General features: G+C 39.6%; 1 protein-coding gene across 6 annotated transcripts in view; it reads left to right on the top strand.

The window, feature by feature from the left end:
• GBF1 (golgi brefeldin A resistant guanine nucleotide exchange factor 1) overlaps positions 1-23,983 on the top strand; it is a 102,218-nt gene that overhangs the window by 34,948 nt on the left and 43,287 nt on the right. The window lies entirely within an intron of this gene.

Here is a 23,983-nt window from a genome sequence, read left to right on the forward strand (position 1 = left end):
ATGTTTCTTTCTCAGTTGCTGATGTCTTCCCTTTTTTGAGAGAAGTTGATGATGTTAAATTTATTTTGCAAAACAGGAGTGACAGCCCTTCTCTATAAGACCATGTCTCAACAGTGAGGTGAACCAGACTTCACCATCTTCCTTAGATGGTCTTGAACCTCCATTTTTTAAGAAGTTAAAAAAGGAAGACCCAGAGAGCTACAGGCCAGTCAGTCCAACCTCAATGCCCAGCAAGATCATGGAGCATATCTTCCTGGAACCTAAACTAAGGCACATGGAAAAAAAGGATGCGATTGGTTACAGTATGGCTGTACTAAGGGCAAATCATGCTTGACAAATTTAGTGGCCTTCTACAAGGGGTTTACAGTGTTAAGGATAAGGGAAGAGCAACTGATGTCATCTACCTGTATTTGTGCAAAGTGTTTGACGCTGTCCCACACAACATCCATGTCTCTTATCTGGAAAAACATGGATTTGATGGATGGACCACTCAGTGGATAAGGAATTGGCAGGATGGTTGCACTCAAAGAGTTGTGGTCAACAGCTCTCTGTCCAGGTGGAGACTGGTGGCAGGTGACTCAGTTGTCAGTGACAAGGCCTTCAGGGATCTGTACTGGGACTAGTGCTGTTTCACATTTTTGTTGGCAGCATGGATGGGATTGAGTGCACTCACCGAGTTTGTCGATGACACAAACTTTGTTGACCACTCTGTGATGTGGTCAACACACTGGAGGGAAGGGATGCCATCCAAAAGGACCTTGACAGTCCTTCAGATGTGGGCTGGTGTGAAGCTCATGAAGTTCAGCAAAACCAAGTTCAAGGTCCTGCACCTGGACTGGGGCAATCCAAACACAAATACAGGCTGGGAGGAGAGTGGATTGAGAGCAGCACTGAGGAGAAGGGCTTGGGGTATTGATTGATGGCAACCTTGACATGACCTGGAGAATGTGCACCTGCAGCCCAGAAAGTCTGTCCTGGGCTGCACCAAAAGCAGAGTGGCCATCAGGCTGAGGGAGGGGATTCTGCCCCACTGCTCTGTGAGACTGCAGTGCTGGAGTGCTGCATGCAGCTCTGCGGTCTCCAGCATAAGAAGCACATGGACCTGCTGGAGCGATTTAAAGGGGAGGCCATAAGGATGGTCAGAGGGCTGAAGCACCTCTCTTGTGAAGACAGGCTGGGAGAGTTGGAGTTGTTCAGCCTGGACAAGAGAAGACTTTTGGGAGACCTTACATCTTCTTCTACTACCTAAAGGGGCTGCAAGAGAGCTGCAGAGGGACTTTTGACAAAGGCACGTAGCTGTAGGACAAAGGGGAATGGCATCTCACCGGAGAAGGAGAGGTTTAGATTAGATATAAGGAAGAAATTTTTCACTATGAGGATGGTGAGGAACTGGTACAAGTTGCCCAGGAACCTTGCAGATGCCCAGTCCTTGGAAGTGCTCAAGGTCAGGTTGGATGGGGCTTTGAGCAACCTTGCTAGTTGAAGGGGTTCCCACCCATGGCAGAGGGATTGGAACGAGACAGTCTTTCAGGTCTCTTCCAACCCAAACGATTCTATGATTTTGTTTTTTTCAAGCTCTAGTATTTGAGCCATACTGCATAAGAATAATAATGTGTGCAATTGCAATAATTTAATATATGACTATTAAAAGTGCTCTGAAACGTAAACCATTAGAGGCATTGGAGGCAAGTATTTCCACTGAGTAAGGTTTTCTCTGCAAACATTTTTCACTTAGACTAAGCCTTTCAGTACTAGCTTGGGGCAGTAGATGAGACTTAATGTGTAAATGGTAAATTAGTTTTCCCCTTTGTATCTCTCCTTAGGGATCCCTTGATGATTTTTTGAAACTTTTTTTTTATTATTATTAAATGGGTAAAGGCTTCCCCTTGCACTTCCAGTTTCACCCACTGCCTCATGCTGGCGGTAAATAGTCTGCAAAAAATGTCATTTGCTGGTGGATTGTTTTTCTGTTTATTGGAGGTGACATGAGCAGTGGGGCAGCGGCAAAGAGGCCGTGTTGCCATTGCTAAATATACATCCCTGACAGTCTGATAATGGGTTCCAGGAAGTTCAGTGGAAAATTAAAACAAAGCAACATTTATAGCTGAGTGAACTTGAAAAGCAGTTTTCATGTTGAATGGCAAATATGTGGACTTCAGCATTCCAGGAGACTGATGCAGCTCCATTGGATGGGCCTGACCTTGTGTGCAGAATGGACTGTGGACACAGCAGCAGGCAGAATGGCTTCATCTATAGAGGACTTCATGGGGAGGAAAAATTTGCTATCGTGCACAGAAATAGTTCTCACATACGCTGATATTTATACAGTGTCCACAGGTCTGAATAGCATCTTTCGTATGAGGGTTTTGCAGCCTGTTAGCACTACAAGAATGTCTGGTACTGGGACTGTCTTTGTCCCTGCCAAAGCACTAAAAATACCCTTCCATCTATCCCCTTTCTAAAGCTGTAAGCACAGTTTACTTTTACTGGTTTTGTAAAATATGGCAAAAGTTACAAATCGTGTTCTCAACAGCAGTAAGTGGAGCTTGGGTATAGAAAGCTCTATTTTCCATGTCTGTCTTCTGTGTTTAAAAGGTACCCCTACCCCAAAGCCTAGAAACTCAGAAAACAAATCAATTAAAAAGATGTTTCATGCTTAATAATATTTGGTTGTTTTTGGTTTATGAAGACCAAACACTCCTGGAAATGAAACTTGCGAAGTAGAAGAAGAGTAGATTTTTTTCTCACAACAAATTTAGCTGTGTCAGCTAAATTGCCAGCTAGAGCTTTCACAGGTCAAAACAGCAAGCTGCAGGCTGGATGGCTGACTTCCACTGAAACCTGGCTGCTAAAAGTAAATTTGATGAAGACTGCCTTGTTTAAGAGAATCAGAAATAGAATTTGTAAGTGAGCTAGCTACTACAGATTTTGAGTACCTATTTCAGATTGGACTACAGTGAATGTTAAAAAATTACTAATGACTTCCACTTTGTCACAAGACTATAAGGTTTACTCCTTTGTTTCTTTTGGCTGCTACCCATGTTTGCACATTCAGTACTAAAGGTATGCATAGATGAAAACATGTCAAGTACTCTAGCTTCTTGCAGTGTTAGAAGTTTGGCAGACATTCCTTTGTTGTTGAACAAACCATGATGGTGTTTGTGGATAACTTAAAATCTTCAGGCTTTTTAGTTTTGCGGTTTTTAATAATTTGAATTGTGAGATTTAGAGTTCAGTTTTGTGGAGCTGTTAAGTATCAAACTTATTATGTCAGTTTTTAAATCAGCTAAATGTTTAGAGCTGAAAACATCTAAACATTTATGTGGCTGTATTGTCTGTCTGGTTACTTGTCTAAAAAAATACATTCTGTGGCCTGCCTATATCTGAATGTGCATTTGGAATGTAAAATGTTTCATCCATTCCAAAATAGCTGCCTCACCAGACAAAACCCTTCCTTGAGCATCTGAAATTATTTTAGCTGCATGGCCTGTAGCATACCTTGTACCTTCTAAAAGGTGTTTTGGGACTTCAGCTCTTTGAATGCTGAGGGCTAATGGAGTATAAAACCTGTGAACATTGCATCTTGTTAAGTCTTGAATTTTCTTTCTTTGTCCTTTTCTTAAAAACGAACATCTCCCAAACCAAACAAGGTGTAAGAATGTGAGCTGAGCGCTTCCTTGCTGCCACATATTTCTCATATGAAAAAGCAGCAGATTGTTTACAAATACAGAAAATGTCAACTACATCTCTAGTCCATTCTTCCTCTGGAAGGGTTGGACAGCGCATAATGGAGCCCTTCTCGTCTGCTCAGCTGCATGTGATGCAACTCCACTTTGTCTGTTTGCTTGTGTTTAGTTTATAAACTTGGATATAAACTGTCATCAGTCCCTTGCAGCACTTATGTGCTAGTGTAACAGAAATTCAAGGCTTTTTCTGTGTCATGTTTCATGTAGTGATCCTTTTCAGTTCCATCTCTTGTGAGCCATGTGCTTCCAAGTGGCTGTTCTGTATTCAGCTCTGCGCTGTGTCTGCACTGAGTTTGAGGCTGCTGTTGCGCCTGGAGGACCTGCTGAGCTGTTAATAGCTTGTGACAGGCCTGTGCTCCAGTTTAAACTGATCTATCTTTTTTTTGAGGGTCTAGAGTTTTTCAGTGAAGGCAGAAAATACTGCTGACTCAACTCCCCCTTGTTCATCTGACGTTTTTACCAGCTAGTCTCCAGAATGCAGCTGTTTGACTGACTCTTACTTGTTCTGTAGTGCTCTGAATTAACTGTGAGCTGTAAAAGGCTGATCCTTTTTCAACACTTGACTGCATCTAAATCTGCAGTAGACTAAAACTGAACATCTGGAATTTTATGCCAATAATTGGGGTTTATATTCTTTAATATCAGTGAAGTCAAGGCCAGGACCCTTGCATGGGGTTTTTGCTGGGGCTATGGAGTACAGCACTTTGTCAGAAAATCAGTTTGTATCAATCCATTTTTGTGCTTTTGTTTAACATGAATGCTTTAGAAAATGGCTTTCTCTCCATTTTTAACAACTTTTCCTGCTTGTAATGATTATTCTTGCCAAGAATAAAGCAGTCAAATCTGCTGGAGTCTGACATCCTTTTTAACCTCAGTGCAGTGAGTGATCCTTTCAAATTCCCCTGCTGCTCTCATCCTCTCTGAGCACAGCTCATTTTAGTGTTAGTTCCACAAGCTCGTTTAAAACGAGTAATTTATTATGAGTAATGAGGTGTGTGCTTTTAAGTGAAAGAAAACAAATTGGCTGCTGTGCACGCCTTTCAAATTCCTGAGTGTGCTTGGAGGTGTGGGTTACAGGAGAAGCAGATAGCAAGTGAAAACAACTCTGTGCTGGGCTCAGCTGCTCAAAGTATTTGTGGTGTTGTGTGTTTATTTATGAGCCTGTCTTTGCTGGGGATTCGCTGCCCTGTATCCTGGTAGAGAAGACTCACAGGCAGAATGAGGAAACCCTCATTAATCTTCATGCTCTTGTTTAGAATTTCTTGTGCTGCCTGCTGCGGCTTCTGTTGGAGCGGGGACTGGCCTCTCGCAGTGAATTGAAATGGCTAAGATTAATATTAATCCCTTTAATACTGCAGCTCATGATATAGTCATTAGGTGACTTGGAACTAATCCTGCCCACCTAACTAGTGTGATTTATTAAATACACATGGAGGATTTAGTGTGAATACAGCATGGTGGAATAGGCATCAAATAAATACCGCTGTGTATCTGTGTTAATGCTGGCAGATTGGGACACAATTGCAGGACAGGCTAAGAAGAAACAGGAGTGCAAGGGATACTTATCATACGATTCAGTGGAGTTTACCTTTTTTGGATTGGTAGTAATGGCTGGACACAGCATGTGCCAAGAGGTAACTGCAGCCAAAATGAGGTTTAAAAAATAGAATTAATAGAATGGGGGAAGCACGAATACATTTATATGCTGCACTCAACAGCAGAAATTGCTCAGCTTCCTTGCTGTTCTCTGAGGAGACAGCAGATTGTCTTTGTCTGCCTGATCCTCTCAATGCAGGGCACCAGTTAACATTCCCTCTGCAAACAGTCAAGCTGTAGAATAGGATGATAGTTAATTAGTACTAAGCTAATGAGCATTAACTTGCTATTTCAAAATAACAGAGGCTTCTCTTGCAACAGTTTGGAAAAATAGCTGGTCTTTTTTCCTTATGGGCATGATAGAAGTCTCTGTGGAATTGTTTTTGATGGGCTATTTACTGGTTTTGATTGAGAAAGGGTTGTTTAAAGCAACTGGGCAGATAACAGTGGTCTGGGTAAGTAGTGTCTGTGTCTATAGTTCTGAAGGGATGACTTCCTGACCTCAGCCCTAGTGACATACCCATTTTGACATGGTAGGGAAGAGAGATCAAAGGTAAAGTTGATCCATTTCTAGATACTGGAGGTAGACGATTGTGAGAGTTTAGGAAATTACTTAAGTTCAGTCCAAACAGTGACTATTAAAGCTGACAGGCTACAAGACACTGCACTGTGAGCAGCACAGGTTTCTTTGCTTATCATCTAAGAATCCTTTTGCGTGAACTGAATCAGCCATGTAAAAGCTGGGAAGGAAAGATTAAAATCTGTATGCAAAGATTTTAAGCTCTTTATGCTTATCATTTGCCTTTTGCACTTTAAATCTTTTTAGTTAAAGCCACAAAATAGGGAGCTTTTCTTGAGATTGCTTCTTTTGAGATGCTTTCACTAGCTCACTCATGGAGAAAGGATAAAAATACAGATTCAGTATGACTGAACCAGTAGCTCTGAAAAGGTTGGGGAGTAAACTGGGTTGTGGCCAGGTTTTCCTTTCCAGAATGTGGTGCTGAAGGGTAGATTTTTTAAACCAGAGGTGCAGGCTGGAGAGGCAGAGACAAGTGTGAGGGAGAGAGCTTGCTGAGCTGTACCTGACACAGATTCAGAAATTATTTATTAGTAGATTTTATTTTTCACTTGAATTTTCAGAAAAAGAAATGGGATTCTGTGTTTGAAGGCTGCACAAACTGAAGAGGAATTATCTCTGTGGAAGGAGGAGTTGCAGTTTGTCCTACCGACTTCCTCAATGTTAGTAAGAACAGAATGTTGCATTTCAAGTTGAAATGCTTACCTAGGCAGAGATTTGGAAGATCCTGTTTAGCATCACACTAGCGTTGCAGAGATGAGTTGGTCTGTGCAAGAGGATAGATATTATTGACCAAGTGTGAGCCAGCCAGTTGTTCCAAGTACAAGTCTGATACATTGCTCATGTTAACTGCAGTTTTTCCAAGATTTTTTTTGCTTCTTCCTCCTCCTGAGCTTTATTAACCAAACCTTTTTTAACCAGCTGCACTGCTTCCACAACTTCTACATACTCTTACCTTTCATTTTTATTTTATTTTTTAAAAAGTCTGTACTTGTAATTTCTGCCCTATTTGGAAGACTTCTGCTTTTGAATTGAATTTTCTTTGAGACGTAACCTAATTCAGACCAGACTGAGATCTGTGTTGCTAGGTTGTTAGCCTTTAAAAGGGGACATAAGTCAGCTCATAGTTTTTTTTCTTGCCTTTTGTTACTTGGGATCCGAGTATGAGGTTGTCTGATGCTTTAAGTGTGATTTGTTTTGTTTTGAACCATGTAATAGGAAGCCAGAAATGTTTAATTATGATGGTAGCAAATAATTTTTTAGTGAGATGAGTTTAAATGTCTGGCCTGTTTTAAAGAGGGGACAGGACTCTGCTTGCCTGTTCAGTTGTCTTTATCAGTCAATGTGGGAATACAGCTGTGACTTCTCATAAGGGATGCAAGGTCATGCACTAACTCTTCAGAGACCATATACAATTTCTGATGGAATAAATCTGGTTGTAGCTAAGGAAATTCAAAGTATGCTAAATATGAAGCTTGCTGAAATGTATGTTTTGATCTTTTACATTTGGGGGTTTTAGTTATAGGTTGTCACTGGTTCTGAAATAACATTTTCTGATACAAAATGATAAAATTGTCAAAATAATTATTGTCCGGTTAATGATTTATCAAATAAATGCTATTTTATCTAGATTTTGGATTTTACTGAGTGATAGTAACATTGTTTTTTCCTCTCTATGAGGCACCCTCATCCCAAGCCCCCTCCCTAGCACTGCTACAGTTCTTCAGTGACTGTAAAAGGACAGAGCAAAAGATTTGTTTTAAAGACGGTGAAATTCCAGGCCATCAGAGGATGTGTGAACCCTCCTAGATGTCCCATGTCTTCTGGGTTGCTGAGTTGATTGTTACTCTGAAAACATACTACAAAGCTAAGAAACTGCTAGGACTTACTAAAAATTAAAATTTTAATGTAGAGCAGAACAAGTCATAGTTCTTGCTTCTAAAAAGCCTAATAATGGGGAGGCATGGAGGTTTTACGTTAGTTTACCTGCTGTCTGTTCATATGCTAGTCATCTTGTTTCTGAGTTAGTTGCTTAACTCAGGAATTTTCAATTTCAATAGGCTGCTGTTGTTATTTCTGCTTATGAAAAGTACTTTCCTTTATCCTCATTGCTTACTATTGAAATAGTTCACATTTGTAGATACTGATGTTCGTTCAGTGGCTGCATGAGTTATTTAGAACACAGCGAGGAAGAAGAATTGGGGTTTTTTGTGTGTGAAGAGGAGGATTGACTATGCAAGGAGTAACAGCATGGCTTAGTACAGTTACAGCAGGTGTAACTCAGCTGAATCCTATTAGAATGCAATCATACATTAATTTGTGTAGTAACAAGTAAAATGTAAAGGGTCTGATATTTTGTAAATGCTCCTCACCAGTGACTTTCTAAAGCAAATAAATGCCTCTAAATTCAGTTAATAAATGATGTGTAGTGTTTTGAATAAAAGTATTTAGAATTAAAAAGAAGTCTAAAAATACTATTTTTTTTTGTTTTAATAGTCAGAAGAACTTGGCTTCTTTATAGTAAGGCATCTTCTTGCACTTTGATGGAGAACCAGAAAATAAAAGGGACTGCTTCCCATAAGGTCACAGAAGATAATAGTTACTGAAGGAGGAAACTGCTAAGGTGGTTTAGATAATTAAGACAAGTTCCATTTTCTCCTTTCTAAGAGTTCCATTTAGTGCCTGAAATTCCTGAAATTAAATAGCACCATAACCTAAATTGAACATACATCAGGAGCTTCCCCTGATGGCATAGTTAACAATAAATGTTGATGTCTTAACTGTAGTTTCTAGTATCTCCTGAAGTCTTTCTTGCTAAGCAGCCACAGTGATCATCATTCACACACGTAAGTGAAAGAATGAAGACTGCACTCTAGTCTGGTTTTGAGTAGTATCTCCCCTCCCCTGGTGTGTTACATGAGATACCTTAAAATGAGCAGCTGAGTAAGTTCTTCAGTCTATGTCTGGTTTTGATGGCCTCCAGCATTGAAAGCCATGAGTAAAATCTTAAAGTCATGAAAACTTCGATAATTAATTTTAGAGTTTAGAGTAGATGGCATCATTGAAGTTTCATTTTTTTTCAAGTGGGCCTCTAAATCTAAAGGATGGAAATACTTAGCAGAAAACTAAGCCCCTGGTAATCACTGGATTCTCTTTGGGTCTGTAGAATTGCAAGAATAGCTGAATGGCTAAGGCTGGAAGGGACCTCCAGAGGTCTTCTGGTCCAGGTGGCCTGCTTAAGCAGAGCTGTCCAGAGCTGGTGGCTCAGGGATATGTCCAGGCAGCTTTTTACTGTCTCCAGGGAAGGGGACTGCACATCAAGATACTTTGAATTATTGGAAGCTACCCACCCACACTCCTGAATCTGAACTTCTTCACTGTGTCATGTTGGCACTTAGTGGTCTTTTAAGTAGTTAGTTTTTCAGGGTGTGTGGTAACAATTTTTTTAAAAAGAAATCTTTTTGTCAATTTCTTAGCCAATATCTAACAACATTCAGTGAGCAGTGTAGGTGGCCCTCCTCTTCGAGGCAGAAAGGAATGTATTGTTAGGGTCTCTAGGGTCTCTACATTCGGTTCTGTCATCTGTGAAGTTTAAAAATTAGGTGCAAGTATATATTGCTCTAGTGATGGTTGGGACAGGAAGTACAAGTTGCTGTCAGTATACGTAAAAGAATATAAATAATATATAAATATAAAAGAGAATGCCCGATTGCCATTCAGCCTAAGAAAATAAGCTCTCAAAGTATTTTACTTTCATGTGATATAACTTAGGGATGAATCATGGCTGTTTTACTTGGAGTCTTGATTAATTTCATTGGAAGATGAAAGATGGATTTAGAGGATTTTTTTTGGTTGTGTTGTGGGGTTTTTTGTTTGTTTCTTTCTTTTGGTGTTTTTTTTTATTATTATTTTAAAATTGGTGTGTCCATTAATGAAGACAACTTGGAGTGTAAAAGTGGCTACTTAAGGTCAGATGGGACATTTTTTACATAGTCGTGGTGAGAGCAAGTGATTAATACCTTGCTTTGAGGGTCTTGTAACCTTTTAAGTTAGTTTATGCAGTGAAATGGATAGTGAGTGATTTACTGTAATCTGTTAACCCTGCATTTACTAGTTCCTGTCAGGGAGGGATGGCTGCAAAACAGTCCTTATGTATTTGAACAGAACTTTGTAGGCATTTAGGAAATAAAGGCAGTAAACCAGATAAAGACTAGTATAGTTCATCAAAGTCTTCCCTACCTGCCACCTTCTTAAATATGAATGCATTATAGAAAAGGGCAGAGGAGAAGTTTTCTGTCCTTACCTGGCACAGTGTTGGGCATTTTGGAGTAACCATGTCTCCTTCTCTGTCTAGATATATTGTCTGCCAGCTTTCTGCTTCTCCTTGTGTAGTTTGGTGAAAAAATGCTTTGGGGATGAGGAAGCGTTTCTCTATATTTAATCTATTGCTATTTACTAATTATCTAGGGACAATAGGTATAAGTGCTAGCTCTGTGCCTTTTTGTATTGACAACCCCTCTTGAGATCTCTCAACTCAGTGAAGATAGATTTTTTTTTTTTTCATGTTAAAGGCTTTACTGCCATTCTGTAATAAAACAATCTTTGGTGAGTGGGACCTAATAGTGGTTGTCTTCTACCTGAAGGAGGATCACAAAAAGGGCAGAGCCACTTACATGGGCCAGAGATCCATTGTCATGAATATGAATTAATTCCAGTTGTACTTGGGAGGAAAATGTTGTGAGCGAGTGTTATATACTGGGACGTGGGAAGAGAGAGTGGAATCTTCATTCATGGAAATTTTTAAAGTTTGACTGAACAAGGCCTTGAAGCAACTTGTTAGAACTCCAGAGCAGTTGTTGAATGCTGGTTGAAGTAGGTGACCTCCAGAGAACTCTTCCAATCTAAACCTTTCTGTGGTTCTGTGCTGGTTGTTTTAGTAATTCTTAATCTCCACTTTGTCTGATCAGACAAGTGCTGCCTGTTTGTTTAAAACATGATCAGATGATCTTTAAAGTGCATGTAGTCTTCCCTGTTTGCTCTGTACAGTTGCTCTTTTTATGTACTTGGATGGCACAGATGTCTTAAGTGTCAACTCAGGTGACTTCCATGCTGAAACATCTAGTCTTAAACAGCAGAATTATCTCTGCCAGATTATAGGCTTGGCTTTCCAGTATGTTCCAAAATATGTGGGAGCAGGAAACGGAAGGACTACTTCCTTCCATTTCCCCCATTGCCTCTTCTCTGCTTGAAATGTGCAGTGAGTCTGAAGGATTCTGCTGGTCCCTTGAGTATGTCATTATCCATTTGAAGGAACCTAGCAGGTGAAGCTAATATATAAGGAGCATTTCATTTTCTCCTACTCTCTCAAATGCACACAGTTGTGGATGTTTGTACTCAACAGAACCAGTGTGAAATTTAGTCACAGCCACAGCATGTGTTCTAATTTTCCGGGGAAACTTTCTCCCAGCTGTAGGTTAACCCTTTCTCCACTCTTCTTTCTGCTTCTTCAGCTTTCAGGACATTTCAGTGAGCAGTTTCTGTGACCAAGGAAGCCTTGAGAGCTGGAAGAAGAATTAGTTCTCAGTGGTTGTATTGGGGAAGGGAATAAGATAAAGTAAGAATGGATGTTGATGGGATGTGTGTAGGAAATTTGATTTTGGGATTTTTTTAGTTTCATTAAAACAATTGAAACAACTGTATTTTTGCACCCCTCTGTTTTTGTCCTATGCTATGACAAAACTAAACTGAAGTTACACTCCTGCCATCAGTCTTAAGGTGCAGCTTACCTAGTGTGATTGCTGCCATGCTGTTGTAAAGGTTCTGATCCCAGTAAAGCTGCATTCATTTTAGGAGTCTTGCTATTCTAACTCATAGGCTTCAATTGGATTTTTAAAGGATGTGGTACAGATGCTATATTGACCAAGACTAAAGGGAGTTCCTTTTTTTTTTTTCCTTCCTTTTTCTTTTTATTTTCCTTTTTCTTTTTTTTCCTTTTCCTTTTTTTTTTCTTTTCAAGCAAACATGCTAAGAGTTGAGGGCATTTCCTCTTTGTGGAAGGAATCTGCTTGCAGGTATATTGTTACCACTTCTTGAAGCCTGTTATAGTGAGGAATAAATGTGTTTGACATTCCTTCTGTCCACTAGAAAAGCATACTAGGAATTATATTTTGAGTTATCTGTGTGTCCTTCTGTAAAAGAAGGGAAACTTTCTTTCAGCAGGAATAAATATTTCTAGATTTTAAATCTCGTTGTTACTGTGGTAAACAACCAGAGGCGTTAATGTCCAGTAGTAAAGTGATTCCAAATCATACATCAGTGCTGAGGCATATTTTACATATTTCTTTGAAGGAGCTTTGTCACAAGTGTGGAGAGTAATGCCTGCTCAGCGGTGCCCGCAGTGACCATCAGGAGGCAGACAGAGGGGATAAGGTGCTGGCTTGTAGAGGACACAGTACTTTGTAGCACGTTGTCTTCAGCTGCTCTTTCTCTTTGGCCATATTAAGTTATGTTGTGGCTTCCTTTGTCCACTGCTGCTCTTTTCACTCATTTCTCTATTTGAATTCTTTTTGTACTGAGATTCAGTCGTTCACAGAGCAGCAAAATGACATCTCCAGACTGCCTGCTGCCAGATCACAGCAGTTTAAATTGGGAACTTAAAAGCTGAAGCAGGTGCTAGAAACTATTCTCCCTTTGGTCTGGTTCATTGAGTGCCAGCCTTCAGCTGAGGAATGGGAAAGGGAGGAGAATTGATTTTGTGGCTGAAGTCTTGAACTGATTAATATTTGCATTTCTTGAAATAGTAGTGTAAAACCACCATAAATTAAATCTGAATTTAGTGGAGCTTCAGGTGGTTGCAGTATGACTTGTTTTAGATCTGAAGTTATGACTCTGGGCCAAGGTGCTGATTTTTTGTTGACATTAATATCTGCAGCAGATGTAATATCTTTTTAAGAGACCACAGGAAGAACTTGCTCTATTTCTGCTAGTTTTCTTAAAGTTTCTAAATTTGGTAAACTACAGAGGGTTTGGTTTGGTGGTTTTCTGTTTGTGTTTTGGTTTGGTTTGCTTTTTCCAGTTCAGTTACAGCCTGAGTTTGCAGCTTCTGTTTAAAAAACTGATTTATAAAATCAAGAATGTTTTCTGGGTATAGTTCTAGAGTGAGCTTCTGCTTGGCATTTATTGATTGCTGCTACTAACCAATTGAAAATCTGGGAAGGGAAACTCTCTTCACTCAGTGGTTGTTAGAGAGCCTACATGTACAGTTACAGAGGGGACTTTTTGTTCCTGGTAAGCACAAGTCAGAATTTAAATTATTTAAAGTAGGAAGAGACCTCTGGAATTCATCTGCTCTGATACCCTGCTGAATGCAGGACCAACTTGTGAGATTATGTGCAGGGTTAAAACCTGCTGAATTTTGACTTTTTCCAGGGATAGAGCTTCTACACCTTCTCTGAGCAAACTAATACCTAATTGGTGTTCCCCATGTACCTTCTGCCACTGCATCTCATACTATCCTGCATTCTTGCATTACTTTATTCCTATTAGAAGTTTTTTTTTTTTTTTTTTTTTTCCTAAAATTTATAAGGTTGTCTTTCCATTCTCATGTGTTTGGCATGTTTGGACTCGCTTAGAGACTTTTTCATATTCTATTTGGGAGAAAAGGGACAAGGAATGCTTCTGCTGCTGGCATCTTAAAGAACTTGTGTTGATTCACATATGGCCCTGCAGGTCTGGGGTTTCTTGACTTGTAGTGTGTAAAAACAGTAACAGTTGTGGTATAAGAGTACGACACTGAATCGTGATTATCAGTTGAGTTTGGATGTTTGATTCCAAAACTTGATCTAGAAATTGCAGTAGCCTTTTGAGTACTGGGCATTTATTTCTCTGGTTATTGCTGAGCATTGACAGATGGAAGTGCAGGAGGAGAAAGCCCAACAGCTGATTAGGAGTTGTCTGAGGAATGATTTTGGTAATGCTGAGTGGGCATGAGAGATTAGAGTATTTTGAAAAGTTTATCTTCAAACAGTGCTTACTTATTAGCCTTAGATTTTTGGAAACCTAATTGAGATGTTATACAATCAAATAATTTTTGTAGAAGCCGAAAAGTCTCATATCTCAGTGGTCTGGAACAGAACTTATGGGGAGGTGTTTTCAGGGCACTACCTGGTGCATCATTTCCACGTGTTATTGGAGAGCCATGAAGAAGTTAAAATGAACCCTTATCTGGATGTTTTTACCCACCCTTAAAAGGAATAACTTTTGCCTCTGCTTATATCACTGATCCACTCCTGCTGCTTTTTTTCTTTTTTGTTTCTCTTTTTTTTGTTAAAAACATTCTTTTTAATTCAGTGTGATAAAACATCCGTTATTTGTAAGTTGATTGAGCATAAAGTATTTCATTATAAAATGGTCATCCATCACTGGAAGCTGGGGGCTGCAAAAAACATTAACTGTGCACTTTTGGCTGGAATGCAGCTTCTCCAGAATAATGCAGCTTCTGTGTAAAGTATGCAGCATAAAAAAATTGACTGTTCAGGAAAACAGGTGCTCGCCTTGCTCTCCCAGGGCTTTGGGATTTCATCCCAAGGTTTTGAAGGGCCCTCAAACTCCTTCTGTTACCTAGCGTCACTTTTTGGTTTTGAGCAGTGCTCTCAAAGCTGAAAATGCTGGTGTGTGTCAAGTGGTTTCATTCTGACAAGGCCGTGAGAATTTACTAGCAGTTTAACTGCTGCTCTTTAGAAAAAGATGTATATTTTCTTCCTCTCATTCCTTAGTTCTTCTGAAAATTAGGCAGCTTTTTTAAAAATCAAGTTCCTCAATGCTGCCACCCCAAAAGTTAGTGGCTAGGCACTGCTAAGTTTTTTCTCCACTTTGTTGCTGTAAATCTTCTTGATATTTCATAAGCTCACTTGTTGTCATTATTATAGGAATCAAGCTGCCTTTTAATGCAGGTAGCATCAAAATTTTGGTGCGTGTGTGTGTGTGTGCAAGGATTACTGATTGCTTCAGTTATTTCTGTGGGGTTTATTAATGTTTTTGCTGTTTGAATGTCTTGAGGTAATGGTTGTGTTGGCTGCCAGCAGGCTGGGCTCTTCTTCTTTTTTCTTCTGTTCTACTCCTCTAGGTTTGAAACTAATATCCCCGTGATGTTTTGCATTCTGCTCTCCTCAAGTGTCCTGTTTTGTTCTGTGGTCACCTGGTGTGTGGGTTCTTGAGCTCTGGGCCATAATATTTTGCCATTGGCACCTGGGAGTTTTACTTTCTGATAATATAGTGAAGCACAATGTCTCCTAGATTAGTTCAGGTTGAATAGAAGAATTTTTGTAAATCATAACAGCAAGGTACATTGAACCTTTGAGTGATTTTTGTCATGAAAAGATTCTTTCCTCTTGGGTCATCAGGCTTTTCTTAATTTCATTCTTTGGATTTTGTCTCACTGATGCATTTTTGATTCTCTGGCAACACAAGAAATGTCTTGGCTTGTTTGGGATTTGTTGTTCTTCAATTTCCTTTTAATTTTTCCCCTTGGCACTCATTGGCTTCCCTTGAGGAAAGGGTAAACAGAATGGAGTAACATCCAGACGGCTAATTGATGATAAAACTGTAATCTTTTTCTCCAGCCTCCTAGAAATAGTGAAGCTTTCCTTTTCACAACATGGTGAATTTGCAATGAGAGCTCTATTCATAGCATGGTAGACACACAAAGCTGTGGAGAATTACTGTGCTTTAAAATACCAGGGAAGGAGTTTTAATTTCTCCTGGGCTTTTAAATTGCCTACTTAGCTTGGGCCTGGTACTGTGCAAGATGTGTAAAATATCATAGTGAAGCAAGTCCAGTGAGTGAATTGGGTTCTGTAGAGTGTCACAATCTAATTGCTCTTTCTTCAACATGTACCAATTTCTTTTAGAGAGGAGAAAGAGTGCTTAAACTTGACATGCATCAAACTTGTACTGTCAGTAAGATGAGCGGCTAAGTCCATCCTTTGGACTCGGCAGTGTGCAATTCCCCACAGGTTTCATTTAGCCTAGTCTGTCTTGTTAGACTGGCCACGCTGTCTTCCTCGTATTAGGAGGGAACCTTGGGAAGCCTGGCTCTAATTCACAACTGCAGCAAGATCAATAACGATCAGCATTTAGTCAAGGGCAGATGAATTTGTCATGGGATGGCTGCTTTTTTATTTGGTTCATTGTGGTTTAGTAATTTCATTTAGAGTTGAGTGTCGTTGGCTTGGAGGAGGGCCTGTGGGTTCTGAACTTCAGACCTGGTGCAGGTTTATCACAAAAACTGGCTGTTGTCATATGCATGGTGATTTTCTGCAAGAATCTTTTGAAACAGTTTCATCTGGTTCTGAACAGACAAAAAGTGAAGCTTGCCTTCATTTTACTTGCCTGTTTTTAATGGGATGGTTTTGTTGGAGTTTTTAAGTGGTTGTTAAGCTTCAGTTACCTGTGAAACCGGTTAGCAGTTTAGCTTACTGAGCTTCAGGCTAAGTAACTTCCACCCATGGGGGAAAAATGCTTCAAGAATAAGTAAAATCTCAAATCAGTTTTTATTGAATCAGTTTTTGGGGAGTCCCCAGTTTTTGGGGAGTTCAGTTTTCTGGAGTAGAATTAAGTGTCATTACAATTGGCATTAACAGTTTAGAGCTTTTGTCTGTTTGTAAAAGCCACAGAATTAGTGGTATATCCCAAAACCTATCAGAGGCTTAGATCAGCTGTATTACCCTGTCTCCTTTCCCTCAGAGCAATCAGTCTTCCTGTAAGGGAGATTAAAAAAAAAACTATTTAAGCAGTTCTGAATTTGCTTATTTCTATCATATGTAAATAATCTTACTGTGAAGTGTGCTAGCAAAATCAAGTGGCGCTCTAATGCTTAACCTCTACTGAGATGTAGGAGGAAGGGTTTCCATGAAAACAAGGATGGATTAGCATTGAAATTACCCTTATTAGTCTTCACACTGGGAAAAGATACACTCATGAGAGAGCAGTTTGGAGATGGGAGGCTTTTACTATATAGTTATTTGATTTTTTGCCTTTCATTAGAATTAGTCATGTCCTTTCAGAGGTGTTCAGGTCATGGGGTGGGAGGAAATAGGCTAGGATTTGTAGCAAGGTCTGCTCCTGATGACCTTCAACCTCACTGTGCTAAATTACCCCTCAGCTCACTTTAAGAGTTGTTCTTATTTTGAAGCAGTCTTTTGATTACAACCTCTGACCAGTATGTGTCAACCATAGCTCAGAAAAAAGTTTGTCAAGATACTTGTCTCTGTTGTCTCCTCAGTGCTAAGAAATAAAAACAGAATTAAACAACTTCAACTCTTGAAATAACCTCATATCCAGGCACTCAGCAGCCTTCATGACTGGCATTAGAAATTCAAGGTGGAGCAAGCACTCATGTTTGTACTTTTAAGTCCATCCAAATAGAAACCACGGAAGTTTGCCTCCTCTGTAGTTCCATACTTGTGCTGGTGGCATTTCTTTCCTTGTGGTTGAAGTGAGTATCTTCTGCTTCTTGTAATACCATTCTAGAACAGAATATTACAGCTGGCTGAAAAGCACTTAAACTAACAGTAGAGACACAGCTGGAGTTTACAGCATAGTTTTGGCTGAAGATACTCTAGCAAAGTTCTGCTTATGAAAAAATGCCCAGGAAATTTTAATGGTCAGTCAGAGCAGCTGAATGTGAAGCACAGCATCAAATGAAACTCCTTATAACTAATGGCACACACTGGTGGCATTGTCAGTGCTTCTGCCTCACTGGTAGATATAAGTAATTCCATAGAAGACAGTATTTTTAGTTGAGTTTATGTTGCCCTAACCAAAGGATGTAAATAGTCAAATGCTCAGTATGCATTATGTCATGCTTCCCCAAAATAAAAATCTCAGTTCTGAGGGCTGCTTCAGATCTTGGCACTATGGAACAATCATTTGTTAAAGTCATGTTTAATGAAAGGGAGATAAACACATGAAGCTGGAGTGTGACAAATGAAAGCATTTGTGCCATTGTAATGAAATTAGGCAAACAGAACAGGCTTGACATCTCTGGGTTCCCCTTGTCAAACTGCATTTGTAATTCCAGCTTTGCATTCATGTGTGGCTGTGAATGGCACTGTTTCCCTCTTGGTTTGGTGGGTTGGGGCCCCTGAATGACCACTTTAATTCACAGGGCATTAGCTTTGAAGAGTATATTTTACAGACATCCTTAGAAAAGGATTGCAGTTAATTCATATTTTTCCTTCATTGGCTTGAATATATTGATTTTCAGCCTGTGCTTATGTTTATTGTATGCAAAGTTTTGATACCATTTATTATAGTGAAGTATTGATTTCAGAGATGCACTAAGTTTGCTTCCACATATCCCCACGGTATGTATACTGTGTTGCACAATCCCCACAGTATTTATGTGTTTTAGAAACTAGGATATAAGCTTCTGGCTCCTCAGCTTCTCCTTAGCTGGCAGAATCCTGTTTTCTGTATCTATTAAGAGCTTAGATTAGGTAAGACAATGATATTGTGGGGAACCTGGAGAGAATTCCAGTGGCTTTTGATGACCGCTCGTTTATGAAGTTTAGTGGACATTGCCGTTTTTTTCAGGAAGAAGAACTAGAGCTTTCTCTCATAACACTAGCTGCACTGTACAGATTTTATAGGTGGCAATCTGTTTTCCTTTCAGATCAGAAAATATCTACAAATGTGTCACCAACTGCACTGTGTTGCATGGGATGGTCTAAAACTTGCAAGAAAAACAAGATGAGAGCAACTAAGACCCCCTTGTAGGGGAGGGATGGCAGAGGATTCTTTTAGCTTGAAACACTGTCTGCACCAGGGCTGTGTGGAGCAGAACATACACTCAGGAACAAAGGAGTGTGGATCATCTGTAGTGTAGCTTTTTTACACTTGTTATCCAGCATTAATTGGCCATTATTATCTGGGGTTAAATGTCAGAATTGGAGTAAATTTGCTAGCTGGAAGTCAGTATATGTCGTTTAGCTCAGATGCAGAGTGGCGTGTGTTCCAGTCAGTCTGAAGAATTTGTTTTTGTAGCAGTGAAAAACATGCTCCTCCTCTGTTTATCGGCTGTAGAGCTGCTGTAGTTGCAGTTTTGCCAGGGCACCTAGAACCTAGTGTGCATATGCTGTTCTGTGCCTGTTACTGAGGGACTCTATGTAAAGCAAATTCAAGCTCTAGAGATTTTTATAGGAGCAAGTTACTATAATTCTGTTTGCTAGATTTGTTAACTTCTAAATTAAACAGCTGATAATCACAGGACTAACTCAAGAGAATTTCTCATTTCCCTGCAATCCTGCGTTTTGACCTAGCTGAAATTAAGCCAGTACTTATTTCAGCAGTTAAAGTGCTTATGAAAATCCAGGAAGTGTGATCACTCCATACTTTTAGACCATTTTAAAAGGCAAGTACAATTTTGTCCTTTTTCCTTCTAACATAGTCAGTCTGACTTGCTGATACAGACTGAAGGGGTTTCTCATCCTTTGAGTGAAAAGACAAAATGTTTTGGTGTTTGTTGGGTGAACTGAGAATAAAGTGCACGTCATGTAGGCCAGAATGGCAGTGTTTGCAGAAAGTGATTTTGAGGATGACCCAGGAAGTACTTGCTGATACTTCAATTTTCTGTGGCATGAACTGCTTGAGCCCCAAGGCAAGAGTCCGGAAAAGCTGGATCTCTGCCCTGTTACAGTGTTATCTTTGTCTTTTTCTCCCTTAAGAAAAGAGAATGTCTCCTCATTTTGCAAGCAGGGAAGGTAATGCTGCATGCTCAAGGCATTGCGGTTGTCTGAGCTTGTGTGCGCTGGAGAGATGCGTGGGATACAGCTCAGCCAGCCTTTCTGAAGGCTGGGCGTCAAAGGCCAACAGCTGCTGCATAAGAGGAGTCCAGGTCATGTGGTTTGGGTTGCAGTTGCCTGTCCTCGGGACAAATGATGTTGAAATAACTTGTCATAAACAATTTTTTCTTGTTCATTTACTCTGATTCGGAACGCATAGCCGATCCTGATAAGAGTCATTCAGGAGTGAAGAGTTGAACTGCCAGAGAAAGCAGCTTATGTGAGCGTTTTAGATCAGGAATGTGCCAACAGTGTGCTAACAATAAGAAAACTCGTCCGAGGGAGTCCTGCTCCTGCACTTCAGGAGAAAAGGGACGCCAGAGGTCTGATGCAGTTTGTTTGCTGAAGTGCCAGAATGGCTGGATGGGATTGCTGAAATGGGAGTTAGGTGCTTAAACATGAATTAGTTGATTAAATATCATTATAGACATGTGTGTCTAAGTGCAAATAATCCATGGGAAGAATGAAGGAAAGAACTGTGATCTCAAAGGAATTGTGTCCTCATTAAAATTGCCAGCCTGAAGAATTGGCTTTTTGATACATTACTTAAGATACTCTTTACTGTCTTCTCCATTTCCATTCACTGCTTTAAGCTAGCTGAGCATTTCTGAGTGTTGTGCTGATTCTGGTCTCCACTTGCTTCTCTCAATTTTTATTGAAAAGACCTGTGTGAAAAGAATGGGAAGTGCTTTCCAGCTGGTCCCCTAAGCAGACCAGACTCTTCATTTGAATCTAAGTAATGTTTTAATATAATTTTTCCCTGGCTTTGAGTAGATTTCAAAGGAAGGCTGCTTGAAGGAGTCCCTTGTGAAATTTTGTTCTCTTTGTGGATAGCTATTCAGTGTTTTCTCTTGTAATACCCTTGGCTGAAGTCACGCTTGCAGGTTTGGTGGGTTGTTGGATGGGTTTTTTGTTTGGTTGTTTTTTTCCCCCAGAGCTTAAACTGGTTAATTAAGTAGAGAGCCATCCTGTATTTTCTAGTCAAAACAGAGAAATGTCTCTTTCTAGAAAATATACTTGGAGAAACGTCTGTATAGATAGTTCTCAATTCTCTCACTGGTTATAGTTACCTCACTTGTAATGCCTGAACCTGAATGTGGCAGAAGAAGAACCAGAGTTGAAAATTCAGAGCTGCTTTTATTTGGACTGTTGTTGCAAACATCAAGTATGTACTTCCAAACATTTAGTTTGTGCCTAATATAGCCTTTGTTTTGTCACAAGGAATTATTAAAGTAATAAATTATTTTTCTACAATTTCTGAGGTTCCTGGATATTTTCAGGAGAGCACAGGTTTTCTTTTACAGTTAGGTCATGGCAAGACTTCTATGGGGCCTCTTTTGTGAAGTTTTAACTTGTTGAGCAGAACAATTCCCTCTAAAGACTATGGTCTCACCTTACCAAACTATTGTGAAGAGAATGCTGTTCATTTCCTACTGTTCTGTGCTCTAGATCAAACCTGAGCTGTAGTGGAAAAGCCTGAGTGGAGTGCACCTTGCAATTGTAGCTATTGATCCACATGGGCTGGCATTTTTGTTCTGGACACTGCCACCTTTGGTGTACAAGGCTAAGAAAACCTGTTGAGGGAAGAGCTTCTGAACTAACATCATTGACCTCAACAGGACTGAGTTAAAAGAAGAGGATATACATTTGATTTACTGGCTTGTTTGCATAACTGTCACTGTATTAAAAACCCAGTAGCTTTAGTATGTAAGTGGATTTAAAAATCCAGGTAGCTTTAGTGACACTTTCAGATGCTGAACCTTCTTTAGCCCATGAGAGTAATCTGCTTCAAGACAGAATACAGCAAGAATATTTTCAGTATCAGTGTTTTTCTGCGCTCCCAAACTTTCTAGTGAAGCAAAGAACCAGTACCAAGATTAAGTTCTGCCTTGAAAAGGGAGCTGGTGACCCTTGTAAGTCCTCAGTGCTTACAGATGCTTCTGGTAAGAGCTCATTGTAGTGATTAATTGAATATTCCTCAGGTGTGAGCAATGAGATCAAGGTTTCATTGACACTTAGCTCTTTCAGACAGTAGTCATTTAGTACACTAAAAATGCTCTTTTTTTGTCTGGCGTGTTTTTGATTTTTTTTTTATACCACAGTACCAACTACCCAGTCTAAACAGTTTTACAGCATAAACCATCAGTTTCAGAGAGCTCAATGTAAAGTGCTTTGTTACCATAAAGTCTGGAATCTCTGAATATTAGGGAAAGTGGCCAAAGTTGCGGTTTAATCCACAATATGTGCCTAAGTAAAATCCTAATGATGACAAGCTGTTTTGTGATCTTGATATAAGTTACGAATTTCAGTTAAACTGCAAGGTAACCTGATCTTTACCAACATTGAGATTTACAATTCTAATTGAAAGGAAAAACCTCATACTCCCCCTACTCTTGTAAAGAAAATATCTATTTGTTGCCCCAAAAGATGTATTAATGGAGAGTGTGATGCCCTGTACAACCTCTGCTACCAAGTGTGTCTTCATCGTCTCATTCTATCGTGCAGTGATGTACATCTGCTGAAGTCCCATTTTTCATACTAATCAAGTGCAGCTTTTTCGTCCTGGGACTCGCTGGTTTGAATGAGGCTGGAGGAATTGGCAGGATTATAGTCTTATCTATAGAAAGGATCCGTCTTGGGAAAGAAGAAATTGAGTTTTGCTTCCTAGCAGTCTTACTATATTTTAATGCTGCCCAAGTGCTTGTAACCAGTCAACTGTTCTATAAAACACACTTAAATAAGTATTAATGTGAGTATATCTTATGATCATCTGGATTTCCATGTGCTATTGAGAGGTGACACAATTGTAAGGTTACACCAGCATATTATCTGACAAATTGGGGGAGTTGTTCTTAAACCAAAAAGCTTGAATCATCATGTTCCTTTTAACCCCTCACAAGTGAGTGGTGTTGGTCTTATTTGAGCTGGTGGCTGAAACGTAAGAGATGGCATAATGATTCCCAAAGTCCCTTTTTAATTGCAGTTTTTCTTTAGTTAACAGCACTTTGATATTCTTCTCTGTGCTCTTAACTTTTAAAACATAAGCCCCTGTATAGTTTTCCCTCCTTTGCTTCCTTGCCATAATTTGACACAGTTATGTTAACATACTTAATTAACATACTGGCAGACTTTTGCTTTGATACTTAAGGCTTCTCAGTAGGAACTGTGATAAAATGGAATTTCACTTATCTCAGAATAAGGGGTTTGGGTTTTTCCCCTCAGCAAAATAATTGAATTATGTTGGTAGATAGAAAAGCAGCTTGTCTAAGGATTTAGGAATTGCAGTCTTTTTTTCTCCCTGCCTCAAAGAAGCTCCTATGACAGATAAGTTCAATATTTGATTATTTGATTAAGGGTATAAATGCCAGTGATCCTGTGACACTATTAGCCATTAGACTTGTTAACTTTTGTTAGGAATAAAAGGTATGTTTCAGCAAGTTGAGCCAAATGTTGTACTTAAATATTTCTGGTCTCAAAATTACTCAAGTTACTTTTAATGCATTCTTCTGTGCCTATGTACTAGCTGTGTTGTGGTTGCATTCACCTGCTTTTTAATGCTTTTTCTTCTAAATCCCCCTCAGGGCTCCTCTTATCTTGATTCCTCCTGTTTTATTTGGTTGGGTTTGGTTTTTGTTTTGGTTTGGTTTTTTTGTTTGTTTTTCTTGGTCAGTTTCTCTAGTTCTGGTTATTCTCTTCTGTATTTCTTTTCCATTCCCAAAGCGCCTCTTGATCATTCTGGAAAGTTCAGGCAGCTTGTTAGTTGTTTTTTTCTCCAGCTCAATAGCTCAGTGCCTTCTTGTACTGCAGCTTTAGAGGGAATCCTTGCTGGCCAAAGCAGCAAGTAGAGGAGTGCCCTTTTTAATTGTTTGGTTGAGAGGCTTATTCAGTTATTTTGAGAGCAAGACAGAAGAGTTTTAAAGTTAGGCTATCTTGTGAGGTTTTCCTGTCTTTGCCAAGCAAACATTTACTGTAGCAGAAATACAATTTGTATTCAGGCAAAGAGCTGCAAGAGGTCCAGTGAACCTAGTTGTACATTTGTACTTTGCATGTGATTAGCGTGGGGTTTTATCTGTAGTAGGATGTTACAGGGGTGGCAGAAGGTAGGACAGGGTCTATATAGTTTATGGGTTCACACAGTTCCAAGACTAATAGGAAAATGCAGCTGCATCTGCCAATGAGTTAAAGCATAAATTTAGGCATAAATGTGGCGCTTACACAGAGTG

Source organism: Anomalospiza imberbis, chromosome 8 (assembly GCF_031753505.1).
Source record: "Anomalospiza imberbis isolate Cuckoo-Finch-1a 21T00152 chromosome 8, ASM3175350v1, whole genome shotgun sequence".
Classification (NCBI taxonomy): Eukaryota; Metazoa; Chordata; class Aves; order Passeriformes; family Viduidae; genus Anomalospiza; species Anomalospiza imberbis.